We start from the raw sequence: 17,729 nt of genomic DNA, 5'->3' as shown, positions 1-17,729 counted from the left end.
TATTTGAAGAATAAAATGGAAAAATTTTGAGCGCGGTAAAAACGCTCAGGCCAAAAAAACATGGCCACACTTGCCCAAAATGATGCAACGCGTGATACAACCTGTCTCTATCTCTCCTATTCACATCGGCTATTGCGATAAAAGTCTAGTCCTATGCGGCCCTATTGGCACATATTTTATCTTGTATTTGCTCATGTTGGTTAGAATAAAATTTTAAATTCATCTACAGATACATTTTTACCAATGTCTCAAACAAGAGAAATTAAAAACTTGTCATATTAGCTTCTTCTAAATGCTGTGTAAACATCTTAGTACCGACTACCAATTCTACCAGTCTACAGTAATTATGTCAAGCAAACCACGTAGAATAGGGTCTTTGTATTGGCACAGTTCTGTCGCTACCCACACTAAGGATATACAGCCCCCAAAAGCCCCGGTCACATGATGCCCGTCGCATATCTTTGGGGGGAGAGGCTGTATATCATTGCCCACACCGAAAACTAGTTTCTTACTAAGTGAAATAAGCAAGCTGCGTCTTTGAAAAGAATATGTGGCAAAACCAACTGCATCCCTAAAAGTCATGTACATTGTATACTCGACTGTCAACGTTATCGAGTCATTATTGGTATCAATTTGTATAAAAAATTCACTGGTCACATTTGATTAGTTGATTCAAGTACTAAACAAATGGTCAAGCTATGCAAAAGTGCCTGTCCATGCAGCTCTGATTACACTTCATCTATCAGACGAGACTTCAGCACAGGTGTCAATGAGGCTATGATGTATTCAATGTTCTGCAAATAATGTTTTGCATTATCTTCAGCAATATTATTTTATTATATAATTTTTACAAGCAAAGAAATTTTCATCTCGGCATAAAGCTTTTATTAAAAACATCCATCCAAGTTGTTGCCACTCACATAGTTTCAGCTCATACAATAGAACAAATTCATCTACTGCAGCAAACTCAAACAAAACATCATGGTTTATGCAGCACACATTCAAGTCTCTATTTCCCATTTATGGCAGTTTCCACACTGATAAAGCTGCTTCCGCTGGTGGGACCACATGAACATCCTGTAATCAATAAAACAAATACAATAAATATATGTCATTCATAGATACATGTATGTCATTCTAACACGTATCTACTGATAGCTTTCAATTTGGAAGTTAGACTGCGATTGTAATTTTAAAAATAAATAAATGCTTAACAAAAGCATAAGTACGCCAAGCCAACGATTCGAAGCTTTGGTTGTGGAAGTTAAAGATGTGCATTGATCAATCGATTCTCCTCACTTTCCACAAGTGAGAATTGAACATCTAAAGTCTAATCATAGAAAGTTTTACTAAAGTTTAGCGCATAGACTGGTCTCTGGTTAAACGTTGTTATCTTATTTTTTTCTACATAAATTTTTGGGCTAAATCCGTTATGATTACTAACGGAGCGACTGACATAACATCGCAGCCAAGCCGCATAGACGGAAGAGAACAACTCCCTTTCAGTACAGCTGATGCATCATGGGCAGTGCGTATTGTGACAAGCTGTTGTTTTGCTCGCTTCGCTTGCCGGGGGGACAACTTTGCAAAAACAACAGTTTGTCAAGACAGGCTAGTATCAAACCAGACATGAGGAAGTTTTATCTATTTGACTAACCATGCACCTACTACTCAGAGGATCACAAAACAAAGTTGCAGGACCGAGACCAATCTGGCACCTACTTAGGTATACACAAAAGACGTCAGAGTTACACAGTGTTGACAGAAAGAAACACGATCATAACTTCAAGAACTTTTCAGATCCATAAAACTGGAGCCTCGGATATGGATGATGATTCAATTGAAGAACCCCAAATATTAGCAAAAATGACACACCAAGTGATGTCATACCACAAGAACCTGCTGAAGAACAAACAAATTCCAGCAGAAATGGCGCACAAACAGGTGATGTCATACCACAAAAACCTACTCCAAAACAAACTAAAAAAAGCAAAAATTACCCACCAAAGGGTAATGCCATACTACAAGAACCTGCCCAAAACCTTACAAAGACCAAAACGCATCCCAACAGACAAAGAAAGGAACCAAAAATATTTATCTGACAATGTTCACAAAACAGTCAAAGTTGACTATGCGTACAGGGCAGTATAAAATGTGCCTCCCACCTCTGAAGAAGCCAGGAAATTTGATGAAAGAGACACATGGCAGGAAGCAATGAACCTAAAAGTAAACACTCTGAAAAAAAACAAAGCATGGGAGGTCAAGTTTTTACCTACAAACGGAAATGAAACCAAAGGGCGTTGGGTTTATGCCCTGGAGCAAGGAGAAGCCTTTGGACAAGTGAAATATAAAGCCAGATATGTGGTCAAAGGCTATTCTTAGACCCAGAGAATAGACTATGAAGAAACCTTTTCACCTACCATAAGACTTGCATCAATCCGGACTTTACTGCAAAAAGCTACTAATGAACGTCGAGAACTCATCAAGCATCAGCATACTTGAATGCCCTCATAGACAAAAAAATTTATTTTGTGCAATCACAAGATTAGGAAGAAAAAACACAAGATGGCACAAAAATCAGCTGTCATCTGAAAAAATCTATCTACGACCTGAAACAAAGCTGCTGTAACTGGTATCAGACCCTGACCGAAATCCTGACATCAAAAGGATTCACCCCAAACTCAAGTGACCCATGTATCTATACAAAAGCTGATCACGGAAACCAAACTCTAACCTTGTTCTGGGTCGATGACATCATCATTGCGAGCAACAAACCAACAATGATCGACTATGCAAAAAAACTTTTGAACAAGAGATTTCACATTGATGACTGAGGGAGATTTAATTGGTGCCTCAGCATTGGCTTTTCATTTGGTAAAAGGGACATTACCACATGAGCCAAGAGAGGAACACAACCGAGACCTTGCGCAAGTTCAAGATGGAAAACTGCAACCGGCAGCAGCACTCGCTGAAAAGGGAATGCAGCTATTATCTAACAACAACGCAGCAACTGATGACATGAATAATTATCCCTATAGAGCAGCCATAGGCGGTCTTTCGCACCTCATCACAGCCACTCAAACAGATATCTGTTGAACAGTTTCCAAGTTGCCCTAATATCTCGACAGCCCTGATAAACCTCTACTCGAGGCACTGAAACACCTGTTTCGATACATCCAAGCAACCAAACACTACAAGCTGACGTTTACACAAAGACACAGAAATTTAACTGGCTATTGAGACTCACACTGGGCCGGAGACGAAGAGTCCCGAAGATTGACCACTGGAATATATTATGTTTACACTTGGTTTTATTAGGTGGAGAACCAGGACACAACCGACTGTTGCACTATTACCATGTGAGGCTGAATACATTGCTCTCGCTGAAGCTGTAAAGGAAATGATTTATCTACGTGAATCCTGCGTATCACTAGGACATTCTATCGCTCAACCACCGAGAACTTTCATTTACTGTAACAAGCCATGTGCTATATCGCTTACAACAAAATGTCTGTTTCAGATGAGCCGCACACTGCATATAGATGAAAAATATCATTTCATCCGTGAGCGTGACAATGCTGAATATCAGTAGTAGCGAACATACAAAGTAGCGATAACCTAGCCGACATCCTGACAAAGCCATTGGGGAAGGTACAACACCAGCACCTGACACAAAACACAGGCATAAACATTGCGGGGGCGTGTTGAGAAACAATGCATTATGCCTCAATGAACACTAACTGACTAATGTTTATTTCATGTTAGGATCTTTATGGTCAATTATCTTTTCTTTCGTATTTTCTCACAATGATCTCGTGTATTCTTATATTCCGTTTTCTGTTCACAAAATAAAGACAAGAACCACGACGAATTTATCGTGTGGGCTCTTTCCAAATAGAAAATATTAGTCATTCACCAGCAATTCTACACTCTCGTGCCAGTCAATGACCTACCATTGATTCATGGCTACCTCAATGCAGCCCATGAAATAAAAAAAGCCACACCAAGTATTTTTTTATTTTACATGGCCAAAGGGTTGAGTTTGAAAAGATCTTGGAACGGATTAGGCAAGTTACATGTATTTTACTGTTCTTATTACGTGAATTTCCTACAACGTAAACGTTCCTGGAACGGAATATTTACGTTGTAGGCACGCCTACACTGTACTTCATTGTCTGCGTTTTTGGCCAGACCATCAATTCGGAATTATCCTACCACAAGGTCGAATTAGGAAAACATAGTATTGCAACTCTCGTTTATTCACACATCGCTGTCTGGTTGCTGTATCATACCTATTATACACGTGAGCGTTTTCCAATCTTGCAGTTGCTTACAGAAGGTTACGAAACTAGTTAATGAAATACTCTGCAATCTTTTTTTAATTTGCTCATAATTTAAATAGATTATTCATTTTTATTAAACCAAACAATTTTTGTTTTCTAAAAACTGAAACCCAGAAACTGAAAGCGCGCAAGAATATATAAACAGAAGCTACCTAACCGGTTTTGCAAATAGTTCACACGCCATGACCACGCTCACGCTTTCACTTTAATACGCGTTCAATACGTTTAGTATTGTTACTTTTATTGAGTTGGCTTTGCAAAATGATATACAGAGTGCTTCTAAATAGTGCATAATATTTTTTTATAATGTATATTTATAACTTACTATAAACTAATTCTTTGAGTATAGCTACATAATACATTTATTGTTACACGAAAACGACGACACAAGGATTTGCTGGAACGTAAATACGGATACTGCGTATTCGTACGCGATAATTTTCAATAATGTTATTTGGCTAGTTATAAATAATTGTACAAAAATTTACATTAATTATTGTATGTTAAAATAGGTCTAGCTTTATTTTACAATTTAGCAAAATTATTTTTCATTCAGTAGTTGTTTATTAAAAAGTTTAGATGCGTAGTCAGCTAGTATTTGTATACATTCAAGTACTACGGCCTCTATTGTAAGCTTCGGGACGAATGGAGTGACGGTGAGACGGAAAGGAAGTAGTAAACAGCGGTGCCAATAATCTTACTATTTCTGCAAAAGATTTTCATTAGCTTGAATGCTTTAGTAAAAAGCGCTTCTTAAGGGAAGAGAGACGCTAGCTTTCTTATGTTGATTATTTGTTTCGACAACACGCTGTGGTGTACACCGACTGAGTGGAAATAATTCATGCGACAGTCGAGAAGGTAAGAGCAGCCAATAACTCGTACGTAAATATAAGAAATAAATAAGAAAGATGCATTACCCAAAATAGAAATAACATGTATCTTATAGCAGCTTAGTATGCATGCCCTTTTTATTAGCGTAAATCTCCATTGCATGCTAGATATTTGTTAATTACGACTGGTATTCAAGTTATTTTCTCGTGTGTATATTAATTGCTGATTTTTTAGATCAGTTGATTATTTTGCATTACAGCCTGATGATTTTTTTGGTTGGACCCAAAAATTAGCATGCGTCATCCTAGACCTGCGGTATCCTCCGTTCGACTGCTATGGATACTTTTCTGTTCTCTTAGATTTTGAGGCGTGTGTCGTCAAGCTTTCAAAACTTGCAGTTTTAAGGGTTTCCGAGTTGCTAATTTGGAGCTATACAATTACTACACTATTTGCCAGACGGCTTTCACGGCATACTTTTTGGAACCTACTGCTGATGAAGACGCATTGAACCCATCTAGTATACTTTATATTACCATTGCGCGCCAGCTGTGAATGCTAATTTACCAACATGACAGCATGAATATTGTTAGATGCTCTAGATCGCTCAAGCGTAACTGGAATAATAACAATGGGGATTTGTCTTCCTTGACAAGATTCAGTCGGGATAGAGCAAGGAGTACAGATAAAAAGCCTTATGTTAGATTATGCAGCCTTTATTGTTTATACAATGTAGATACAAAAAACAAATATGGCATTTTATAATAATAGGATAAGATGTGTAAGTTTAAATAGAACAAACATTTTAAAAAGTGAATGTACATCTATGCGTTTCAGACTGTTGACTCCATATGTGCAAATGCATACGTCCTAGTTGGTGCAGTATGGGAAGGTTATAGCTAGCATTAGTCAAAAACTCTTTTGAAGATGCTGCTGACACCTCTTGGATGTTTGAAATGTTGATTATGAACGAGTCAAGCTCTCAACTTTTTTAATATGCTATATATTAATGCGGACCTTTTCGATCACAGGGATCTCACAATTAGTCTAAATTACAGAATTGACAAACTGGTGTATCAGCAATATCTACTCTAAAAGGACAACAATTTAAATCTATATCCTAAGCAATGAGATTTTGTCTTATTACAATCTAGTTTTCACGCCAAATTAATTTTAGACTTTAGAATACCTTGCACATAAACACAGTCAATATCATCAACTCTCCTGGTCATGAGATAGAGTCTTCTCCATTTACCATATAAAAAATAGCTGAATTGTTTGAGATTTTTATTTTCACTGAGATCCATTGTGGCAGTGCACTTTGGCTTGCTGCCGCTATTGAAATAGTGTAGACTCTCAGTGGACGGCAGGAAAACAATCATTTGTTTGATCCCGATTGAGCATGTCTAGGGAAGTGGAAAGACTGGAGGTATTGATTACTGAGCCTGTTCTCGCACTGTTTACTGCTTCTGACCAGCTAATCAAGAGCCTTCATGCTGAAACAATGAACACGCACACGCTGCATACACAGTTATTAGGCCTGATTACTTCTTTCTCAGGCTAGTAAACAAGAGGCCTTTTATGTCCAACCTACTCATGCAAACCAGATAATGCAGTACTGACTAAACTGTCAACATTCTAGTCTTCAATGCTGCCTTCAGTTATGCCGCTCATCTGTGTCCTGACTACATCTGTGTTCTAGCCCTAATTAGTTAGTGCAGTTCTGAAAACTATCTTTTATCCGTAAATGCTTTCTCTTTTTTAATATATAAATGCTTTCTCTTTTTATAAAAAAATCACTTTATATTGGTTTCTGTTTGTCTAGAAGACAGTCAATAATTTAAGGCTTGTATATTTAGAATCGTTTTATCTTGATTTATCTCGTTTTCTGTTAAAATTAACACATCTAAATGCAGAGATCATTTTAAAAATGTAGGTGTTCATTTGCTTTGTTAGCTTTTTATTTGTTTATGAGTCCATTGGGTATATAGTTCACTTTTCCCTGAATGTGGTTTTTTATTTTTCATGACATGGACTACCCATTAGCGTTTCACCCCTCTAGCTTATAACTAATGTTTTATGTCTGAATGTAGTTTTCATGTGGAATGCTTTTTTAGCTTTTATTATTGAATAACTTGAGCAATAATGGCTGTTCTTGTGCTGGTACAAAATGATCACACAATGGCCGTCAGATTTGTTTAACAGATAAGTTTTTGTTGAGTATCTGTCAAAATTACAGATCATGTAGAGCGTGTCAAATTTGGTCATCTGCACCTTATCCATGAGTGAAAGGCGTTATCCGAGACAAAAAGAACCAGATTGTGCTACTAGACATTTTAGGCAGAATACGTTACTATTAGTCATACCGAGAGGAGAGCATTTCCTCTTTAGCAGGAGATCCTATAGAGAATATGAGAGGTCAACTGCAGCAATCAGATGACATCATATATTTAATGAAACACAGATTATGTAAGAACCCCAAAGTTATTCAGGTTATGACCCATGTTTTACTTTGAAGGCTATGCCATGGACTAATCTAGATGTTTCTCCTTAAAGGACGATTTGCAACAAAATTCACATTACAGTTATTTGGTATCGAAAGATTCACCATGTCTTACTCTGCTGCGTTGTACGTGCAAAATATGTGGAAATGTGAATACAATCTATTAAAAAGCTCAAAAACGAACAGTTCACCACAGCCATCACGAAAACGCTGTTGTTTGGAATCTATTTTGATGACGCTCTCAAACATTTTGGTTATTGTTTTGACACGTGATGTTACCACGTGAATTGGAAGGCCAATAAAAGGCTCAATATAAAACGTCTCGTAGCACTAGTTTATGACAAACACTTCGGGTTTTACCAAAAAGCCCGTGTCAAATATAGATGCTCGCTACTTTACAGTTTCGGCTTGGTCTAATCGTCTAGTCGTAATCCGATCATGTTACCCATACTTCCTGCCAAATAGCGCGGATAATTTCTGCAGCATTTTTCGACTATTGACCAACAGGCTCGTCATATTTATCAGAGGATGATATGCACTCCTTCGAGCTAAGGTTAAAATATTAGACGACTTTTTACGGTAGGTTTTGAGATGTCAGTGCTCAAAGTGACAGCATTACGATAATGATGAAATAGACGCGTAAGGACAATAGACATGGTTTTATTGAATGCGTGAAGTATATTTGTGAAAATATACGAATAAGGTTGCATAAAAGCGTAAACAGAAGCCATCTTGTTCATCTACATCCCATTTGAGCCCTTTCGGAAAAGGATTCCGACCTACGGCGTTTTTGTGATCGCTGCGGTGAACTGTTCGTTTCGTTTTTGAGCTTTTAAGAGTGTGTAATCACATGTCCAAATATTTTGCGCCTAAAATACAGCAGAGTAAAACATGGCAAATATTTTGGTGCCAAATAACTGTAATGTGAATTTTGTTGCGAGTGTACCTTTAAATGAAAATGTATATAGAGTTTGCTCTCTATAGCCTCTAGCCGCTCTACCTTGGCTGCGAGGTAGAAGCAAGATTTTACTCTAAATACAATGTTCATCAAGTAATGATCTCGAGTCTATATTGTAAATAACTCTAAGTTTAGCAAAGTCTAGAGTTGAATAAATAGCTCTAAGTTTAGCAAAGTCTAGAGTTGAATAAGCTGTATAGTTGGTATGCTGTATAGTTGGGTATGCTTTGAACAGGAGCTGCTAGACTGTTTGTAATTCTGAGAAACCTCAACACAATATCTGTTGCTGTTACTATCTGTCATCACCAGGAATGGCACCACCAGCGCTGTTATTGCTTCAAATAAACATCTGTAGAATGTTTTGCTCTCAAGTGTAGTACTAGGGCATGCCGATAGCAGCCTTAAATCAGAGTTAGAGAAGGCCGCTGACCTTCACATATTGTTACAGCTGACAAGAGAAGCGACTTGTAAATAACACCAAAGCCATTAATTTAACCCAGCATGAGGTGATACCGGCAGCTGTATTGCATAATTACAAAATCACAGAAGTAAATGTGTGTGTAAGCTTATTAAGGGTTTGTGAGATAATGTGGTACTCAGACTAAAGAAAAAAAGGAGCTAAGGTTTGCTTTTGGCCGGGCCTGGGAAGGTCAAGAAACAGACAATCTGAGGGTGAATCGAGTTCTGCTCGACGCCTTCATAATATATGGCTCACAGTTTTCCTCCATAAGCGAGTTGCACTTGACTAAGTGTTAATGTTTATTAATCCCCAAGACTTGCAACGCACTGCGTGCTGGTTTGCAAGCACCTGCTGGTAGGTGTCAATGTTCTCTCGTAATATACGTATATGTCAGGCTCATGCGCATTCTTAACTGTATCAGCTACAAAGCTACTCTTGTGATATTCTGTAATGACAATTATTTTGTCTCCATGCTTTATAGAAGTGATCAATGATAGAGCTGCAGTCGAGTCCTCATGCAATTGGCAATTCTATGTTATAGAATTTAATAAATTACAATTGACCGTCATGCAACACCCAAGTAGGTTTACAAGCTAATAAACTTGAGGTCACATCTGGTTCTCTACCTATCCTGATTACTGTAATGCTTTACTATAATAGTACCTACTGAGTCTTTTGAGGTTGTTTTAAAGTTTGTTATACTGAATGAATTTACTGGATATTCTGGTGATAGAGACCTATTATGATATCTTCTATCATTCACCAGTTTACCCTACAGCCGCAGTTTACCCTACTACCACAGTTGACCCTACTACCACAGTTTACCCTACTACTACAGTTTACTTTACTGCCACAGTTTACCCTACTACTGCTGTTTACCCTACTGCCACAGTTTACCCTACAGCCGCAGTTTACCCTACTACCACAGTTTACCCTACTACCGCAGTTTACCCTACAGCCGCAGTTTACCCTACTGTCGCGGTTTACCCTACTGCTGTAGTTTACCCTAAAATATTTTCCCTTACCTAGTTAAAGGAAAATATTTATTTCTTGATAAGTTCTGTTTATGCCATTAGGAAATAAAACTGGACCCCTCTGCACCCGTTCTGTTCATTCTAAATATTTTGGTTTTTTCAAACCTAAAGACACCATTTGCGACACATTTTTCTCTCCTTTCACCTTATTTATGCGTGTATGTTGGGTTTGCGAGTATATCTCAAACAAATTGGCAACACTTTTGCGAACAATTGTTTAAAAAAACTCAATAAAACCCAAAAATATATATTATTACATCTGTAGAGCTACCATAAAATATTTAAAATAATATATTACATCATACCAAAAGTGTTTCATGTTATTGTTTTATTTCGTGTTATTTATCTGATTTTAAAAGCATGAATGGGATACTGTTTCGCCTTTTTAATACTCAGACAGTATACAGTGGAACCTTCGGTTCTCGACCAACTCGATTTTCGACCAAAACATTTGAGAATTGTTCGTCTCAGATCTCGACCATAAATTCGATTCTCGACCAAACTGGAGCATGCGCATTGGAATTAAACGTTTGGAACAGATCCAGAAACAGCATGTTTATACGTTTCACAACATTATAATGAGCCACTTTCAAAAGGTTCTCAAACAAAGAGAGAAGTTTCGCGTCATAAATTCTTTACACAAAAGAGCCATCTGGGAGGACGTCGCCTCTACCGAAGAGATTTTCTAGGGACACAACTCCTCCAGTCGAGTTACCCTAAATGGTTTTGGAGGAAGATTCTTCTTCAAAGATGTGAAGTAAACGTACCATTGCTGTTTCTATTTTTTTCACACAATTTCCGATGTAACTGATCTGTTGCATTTTTTTGCTATTTCGCTATCAATTTCTGTGATTTTCGGTATTGTATCGTAACCTTTAATGTTTTCGATTTTTTAAGAGCGAAACCAATCAAATTAATTCTTGTACAGGATGTAAAACCGGAAATTTTACTTCCATTTGTATTTTGTAACAGTTTTCAAATATCTTGATCTACTTCCTTCGTTATAATAAAAAAATTTATTAGAACGATATTGCGAAACAATTGATACGACTCGTTCGTTGGTAGGTCATAAATGATTGTGATGCAGATGAGTTTTATGATACTAACCATAATTTTCCAGTATATTTTGAGTCAAAAAATGAGGATTAACATGTGTTCGAAAAATATAATACTAATGTAAATATTTTTATGAGTTTTTAAAATCGTACGAACCTTGTTTCTGATTATTAAAATTAAAGTATTATTATTGTCAACTTTTATATAGTTTATGATGGTGTAATACTGTTTTTTCTGTATGTTGAGGTTTGCTGTGGGATGCCCAACTATTTTACTAGTATTTTGCCAAATATCATTAAATTATGAGAAAATTTAGATATATTTAGTATAAGTTCAAAAACTTCGGATTGTTAGACAAATTGCCCAGGGTTACCGAACCGCATTGACAAAAGTGGCCAGGGTTCAAAGGGTTAACACGCGATGATATTATAGCCTGGGTCCTGCTATGCAATTTGTTGAAGCTCTCAATTTTTATTTCATTGTAAATTTAAAAACACATTTTTATTTTATATATATATATTTACCAATGTTGCATTGAAGTTCATTGCACTCATTGGTATGATTGCTACAGTTTGCAGCAAAAAATAGATTTTTATGTGCAATAGAAGAGGAGTTGCGAACGTTGATCAATAAGCTATCTTCTGACCTCAACTCTTCTTTTGCATTGCTGAACAAGTCAGTATCAACGTCCAAACAATTTCTGGGGGGGCAACTTTTACGTGTTGCATTTAGCATAACTGCTACTCATAAAAGTTTTGCTCGCTGAACGTAACCTTCGGCCTAAAACTAGTCATTCATCTATCATTGCAAATGTAAATCATTTTTTTCATACATGTACATGTACTTTGAAGTATCAAGACCGCGTTAAAGAAGGAACTACTATTAGCCTGAGACAGTAATTACTTATTTGTATGGTGTTGCTTTTAAAGGTGGCTATGGAGTTGGACAACGAGAGGGTTTATTATTATTGATGTAAACGATTGATTATTAATACGATTTGGTGAACAATTCACTACTGATCACTTGATATTGTGGGTAAAGATCAAAGATTGTCAACGTGGCGGTCAAATGGAGGTGGCGTTCAAATAGAGGTGGTGTTCAAATAGAGGTCTTACGATATACATACTGCAGATGTAAAAGTCTAAAGATAAATACTAACTTTAACTTGAAGCAACTAAGATTTCCACTAACTCATTCTCTGGCCTCTCATTGTTTCCCGTTGAACAGTTGTGTGCCCTCCTAGAGACTCTTCTGTTGTTTATATGTGTAACAATCATAAAATCATTAAAAACTAAATAAAAGATTAATGTGCTCTTAACCACGAACATCTTGAAGAAACGCAGCACACAGCTATCGCTCAGGTCCTGATGGATACCTGTAGGTATGTTTAGGCTACAGTAGGGTTGAGTTTCATTTCGCTGTCACACGATCGGCATGAAATATTTTAACGATAAACACATACGGGCTGATGAAGCATAGCTTGTTTTTGTTGTCTTCTCTCAGTAAACAATGGCTAAGGAGCCATGAAAGCTCATCCCGTAGCTGCAATGGCACGGTTGACTGATGAAGAATGTCATGGAGAGACGATTACGGGGCTAATGACAATAAATGAAGCAGTTATATGTTACCCTCCTTCTACTCCTTTTGCTTTGCAATAAGATTAGTGAAGTTCCGATGTTGATATCAATGTTTGACGCGCGTTTCGTTTATCTTAGCAATCACAGGTGTTCACCCGTCATGTCCACTTATTGATACTTAGTAGATTTCTAGGCTATGGTTTATTTGCCTGCAGTCCATGTGTTTATCTTAACTTTGTAAACAATGCTTTGTGTATATAGCTAGAGTGTTAGTAACAAACAATAAACTTAACTAAACCAGCCTAATAAATATGACCAACAAACATTAAACTGTCCTACTTTCAATATCTAATGGCTACGGTGAGACGCGACAAGGCTGGGAACCATCTGCAGTTCTGCTTCTATGTACCAAGTCATCCATTTCAATATTTACTTCATATTTCAAGCTAGTCGTGCGTCGATATAAAAATACACAGAGTTTGGTTTGATTTATGGCACAGCCCAACAGTTTGATAAGTACTCCAGCTAATTACAAACACCATTACACAAATTCATTATATAAAACTATGTAATGAAACTAAATTATCTGTCAGGCACTAAATAACATAATAATAATAGTAAATAAAAAGTGGTTGTTATTGTCATGCTGCTGACTATTGTAAAATAATAGCTGCTAACCAGAAAGAGTATGGCACTATCAACAACTCTTTTTAAATCAGAGCCAATTTTGGCTTTGGTGGCCTTTTCTATATCAAGATATCACACCAAGCCTTGGCCGGCTAATCTTTTAACAGTATTTTTTCAGAAACTTTGAATATTCTATGTAAACATGGTTTGTATTATTAATCAAACATGTTACTAGTTTACATAAAATAGCTACATTCCATATAATGATAAAAGCGCCGAAATATGTACCATGTGGGAGTTGTTTCCTCTATTGCCATAGTAATGTAATGTGCATTGAAAAGATAACTTCACCTCTGCAATGATATTTGTCAAAAACAGGCTAGGCGTGACTGCTTCTTCTTGTTCTGTTTCTGCACGAATTTCACCGTTCCAACGGTGTAACCTGAAACCCGTCGCATATGAGCCATGGAAATGTGCGACTAAATGTGAACAAGTCTACCTCTAGTATCCTCATGTAAAATATCAGATGGTTTAGTGCAAGTATGATCATTGTGGAAGACCAACCTTACGATGAGCATGCTTAGTTTACACTATTTTAAATATGTCGAGTTTGCAATAACTCGTCAGGTTTGCAATAACTCGCTGTTATTTCCTTTGAGCGCCTAAACACCACCTATTCCTTTGGCTGTAATTTGATTAGCGCATTCCCTGGCTGAGTGTGAAAAATGCATGGGCAGCATTTCTTCAGCTGACAGAATCTGGCAAAGGAAATTGATCAAATGTTTGCCGTTTGTCATTTCAGTGCCATAGATTTCTTTTTTTCTACCAATGACAGGTTGTGTGTGTCAACATACCTTCACGGTGGTTATCATATTGATATAAGTTAAATACGGAGCTTAGCTTAAATGTTCCCCCATGGTTTTTCTATTATCCCTGTGGCAAAATCTGTTCTCAAAATAGCCTGCCGGACCAAGAGTGGACAGTGGATATATGTGTGTATAAACATAGCTTTTCTGCCTAAGTATTTTGCGCCTGTCTTTCTGTCTACAGCCCTCAAAGCAATAAAAGTAACTCTTATCTTAGAGCGAGTGCTAGTTTATTGACTAGCAATTATTTTCTCCCCAGATAATCAAATGAAAATCGTGATGGAGGACAGCAAAACCGCCGTCTATTACGTCGAGTCTAGTAAGCCTTGTGTATTACCTAATTAGAGAAGCGATTGTCTACCAGACAACAAGAGGTTTAGAGGCCTTTTTCCTTTCTCCGCTCAGTACTTCTCCCACTCTAATCACATTAGCCTCGTGGCTAGTAAACAATTTACATTGCTCGCTATGCCTATTGACTTATCTATACATCGAACCAGAGAGCGTGGTTACAGTTCTTTATCGCTACACTTAGCTCTAGCCATTACCTCACCAAGTGTATACTTATCCTGTGAGTGAAACTACTCGGGGAGTTGTGTTCTTCTATTTTTTACCATTTTTGTTACTTGTGAGTGCATCATTATAAAAGCTTTCCATAGACTTACTAACACTCTAGTTTATGTAATATTCTTATGTTTGAACTTCACTATAGACTCTTGGCTGAATGATGAGACTGCGTGGATTGTAGGTGCAGTTCTTCTGGTGACTCCTACATTGTAACATCGGAAAGAGACATACGCTTCAACCGTTTGCATGATTCATTTTTTAAATCTCATTGTTTGCATTCGCTGTGAGTATTGCTTACTCTAGGCTTAATGATACCAGTTTAAAATTTAATCAAAAAAGCCATTCAAACATAAAATTAAACGAATATACTCTATGATTTAGAGTTCGATAAAATAATGGTGAGACATCTACATCGCTTTATTATTTAAAATTTTTATGTTCTAGTCCACTTTTTCACGATATTACTTATATTATTATATTACTTATATTATTATGTTACTTATATTATTATATTACTTATGTTATTATGTTACTTATATTATTATATTACTTATATTATTATATTACTTATATTATTATATTACTTATATTATTATATTACTTATATTATTCAACCCTAGATTTTGTTCTACATTGCTTGGTTTTTTTCATAAAGCACTTTATCTGAAGACATCTCAGCTCACAGGTGTCCTTTAGTGGGATATTGCAGAAGCCGAGACCGGGCCGTAGTCTACACACACAAAAAAACAACAAAGTTCCACGTAGTTATGAGCAAAAACAATAGTATCCACCCAAATATCTCACCAATCTGATGAGCAGCACACACAAAAACTGAACCAATTGACAGAGCCACCCATCATGTCAAAATATTCCAAGTTTCAAGTCGTCTTGCACAACTCGCCTTATGGTTTCTCAAAACTTGTCCCCAAGTCCCTATTAATTTGGGACTGTCCAATTGCTGTTTTAGAAATGGTCGCGCTAGCCTAGTCTAACGTCCTAATTCAACATCTCAGTAACTATCGGGGCATTGCTGAGTGCCCCCGAACTTTTTGATTCCCTCTTTTAGCAATGCCCATGTAATGGTTTTAGTTGGTTACTAAAGTTACCCAAGTTGGTTACTTGACCTTTTAGCAATGGTCAAGTAAGGCACTATTCTTTCATGTCTTTTGAGGTAGCTCTTGCCATCTTTTATGGATATGTAGTTCAAATATGTGGTAAAGGTAAAGGTCATTTGGATTCAGCAAAATCATAATCAAAGCATTTGGAAGATTATATAATTTCTCTAAAACTAGCATCGTATGCTGATTGATCAGTGCACTTTGACAATTCATTACACCTATTGGTCGAATTATAGCCAGCCAGACTAATGGGATACACGACAGACTGTTTGTACATAGTCTGCGGACAAACAGGTTTGGGCAACATCTTAATGTTAGGCCCAAGATGTTTCTAGTTTGAAAAACACCTCAATTCAATTTACTATTATCTACTTGTTGGCCTCCTATGTCTATGTCAGACGTCTAATATCCTCTGACTGTTATGGGCCTATGTCTAATATCATCGGACTGTTGTGGCCTTATGTCTAATATCCTCTGACTGTTGTGGGCCTATGTCTAATATCCTCGGACTGTTGTGGGCCTATGTCTAATATCCTCTGACTTTTGTGGGCCTATGTCTAATATCCTCTGACTGTTGTGGGCCTATGTCTAATATCCTCTGACTGTTGTGGGCCTATGTCTAATATCCTCTGACTGTTGTGGGCCTATGTCTAATATCCTCTGCCTGTTGTGGGCCTATGTCTAATATCTGACTTTTGTGTTGGTGTTCCTCAAACTGTTTTTTCATTTGCTCCTGTCTCGCTCACACCTAGCTGAGGTTAAAATCATGGCTTCATATGAGCTAGTAAGTAGCGAGGAGCGATTCGCTAGACAGAAGGTCGTTAGGACTATATTAGCCAGTAACTGTGGGGCTGTTGAGCTGTAAATGCATTGCATACAATCTATTAGCAGCTTGACAGATGATGCTGAGGGAGAGACTGGACTAGGCGGTGTAACCAAATATTAAACACTGACTGGCTTAGCTCTGGCTTCCGATTACCTTTTCAAAGCTTTCTTCTTTACTTTACGGGCACGCTCTAGCGACCGCCCGTCTCTAAGCTAGTTATGCAAAACCTGGCCTCTGTTATCAGTCTTATCCTATTTTGTTTGTACAAATATCTGGCCCACAGACTATCGCCCGTACAATGGCTAAACATAAACATATGAAAAACAAGTCCATATACATTCCATCTAATAGAATTACACAGGCCCTTTGAATAAAATCAATACTGATTTGAGAGCTTACACGCAGTCGTGTACCTAGCGAGCTCTCTGAGCTCGGAGCTGCGTGTTGTTGCAGCCTTGGCTATTGACCTTGCCTTGAACAGCTTTCACTGTTCTCGTTCATGAGTTACAATGAATAAACAGGATATCTTAACGTGAATGTGGAGTCGCTTCTCTTTTTAACATGTAATTAATATTTTCCAATACGATGACAAATTTAGTGCAGCTACTTATGGCATAAAAATATCAATAATAGTCGCCTTATGATTGGTCGACTGCATGAGGAAGTTTCTTTTGTGGTTTTTTGTCACATCTTGACGAACAAGCTACACTTGGGGCCATAGATGATACGAATGTCCTAGCATTGCAACACTTAGATTCGTTTACTCGTGCAGTTTTCTGTCTTGATTAACCAATCACAAACTACCATTTTTTATTCTCTTTAGTATATCTAATACTCATATTGTTTCATGTTTTTGCAATATTATAAAAAATGAACTTTTGGTTATAGAAATGCGTTAGCCGGGAACAAATTATAGACCTGAATTCTGTCTGCATAAATTTGTGTCACTTGTAAACAGACCTGGAAGAA

The 17,729-nt window shown here is 37.2% G+C and overlaps 1 protein-coding gene across 2 annotated transcripts in view; it reads left to right on the top strand.

The window, feature by feature from the left end:
* The first annotated feature begins 4,991 nt into the window (after positions 1-4,991).
* Positions 4,992-17,729, top strand: part of LOC137386986 (forkhead box protein P1-like) — a 100,372-nt gene continuing 87,634 nt past the window's right edge. For both annotated transcript variants that reach the window (XM_068073243.1, XM_068073245.1), the window contains exon 1: positions 4,992-5,201. The gene's annotated coding sequence lies outside the window, so the exon portion shown is untranslated. The remainder of the gene's footprint in view (positions 5,202-17,729) is intronic.

The sequence above is a fragment of the Watersipora subatra genome, chromosome 2 (genome assembly GCF_963576615.1).
Source record: "Watersipora subatra chromosome 2, tzWatSuba1.1, whole genome shotgun sequence".
Taxonomy (NCBI): domain Eukaryota; kingdom Metazoa; phylum Bryozoa; class Gymnolaemata; order Cheilostomatida; family Watersiporidae; genus Watersipora; species Watersipora subatra.
This window is presented reverse-complemented; position numbering and strand designations above follow the sequence as displayed.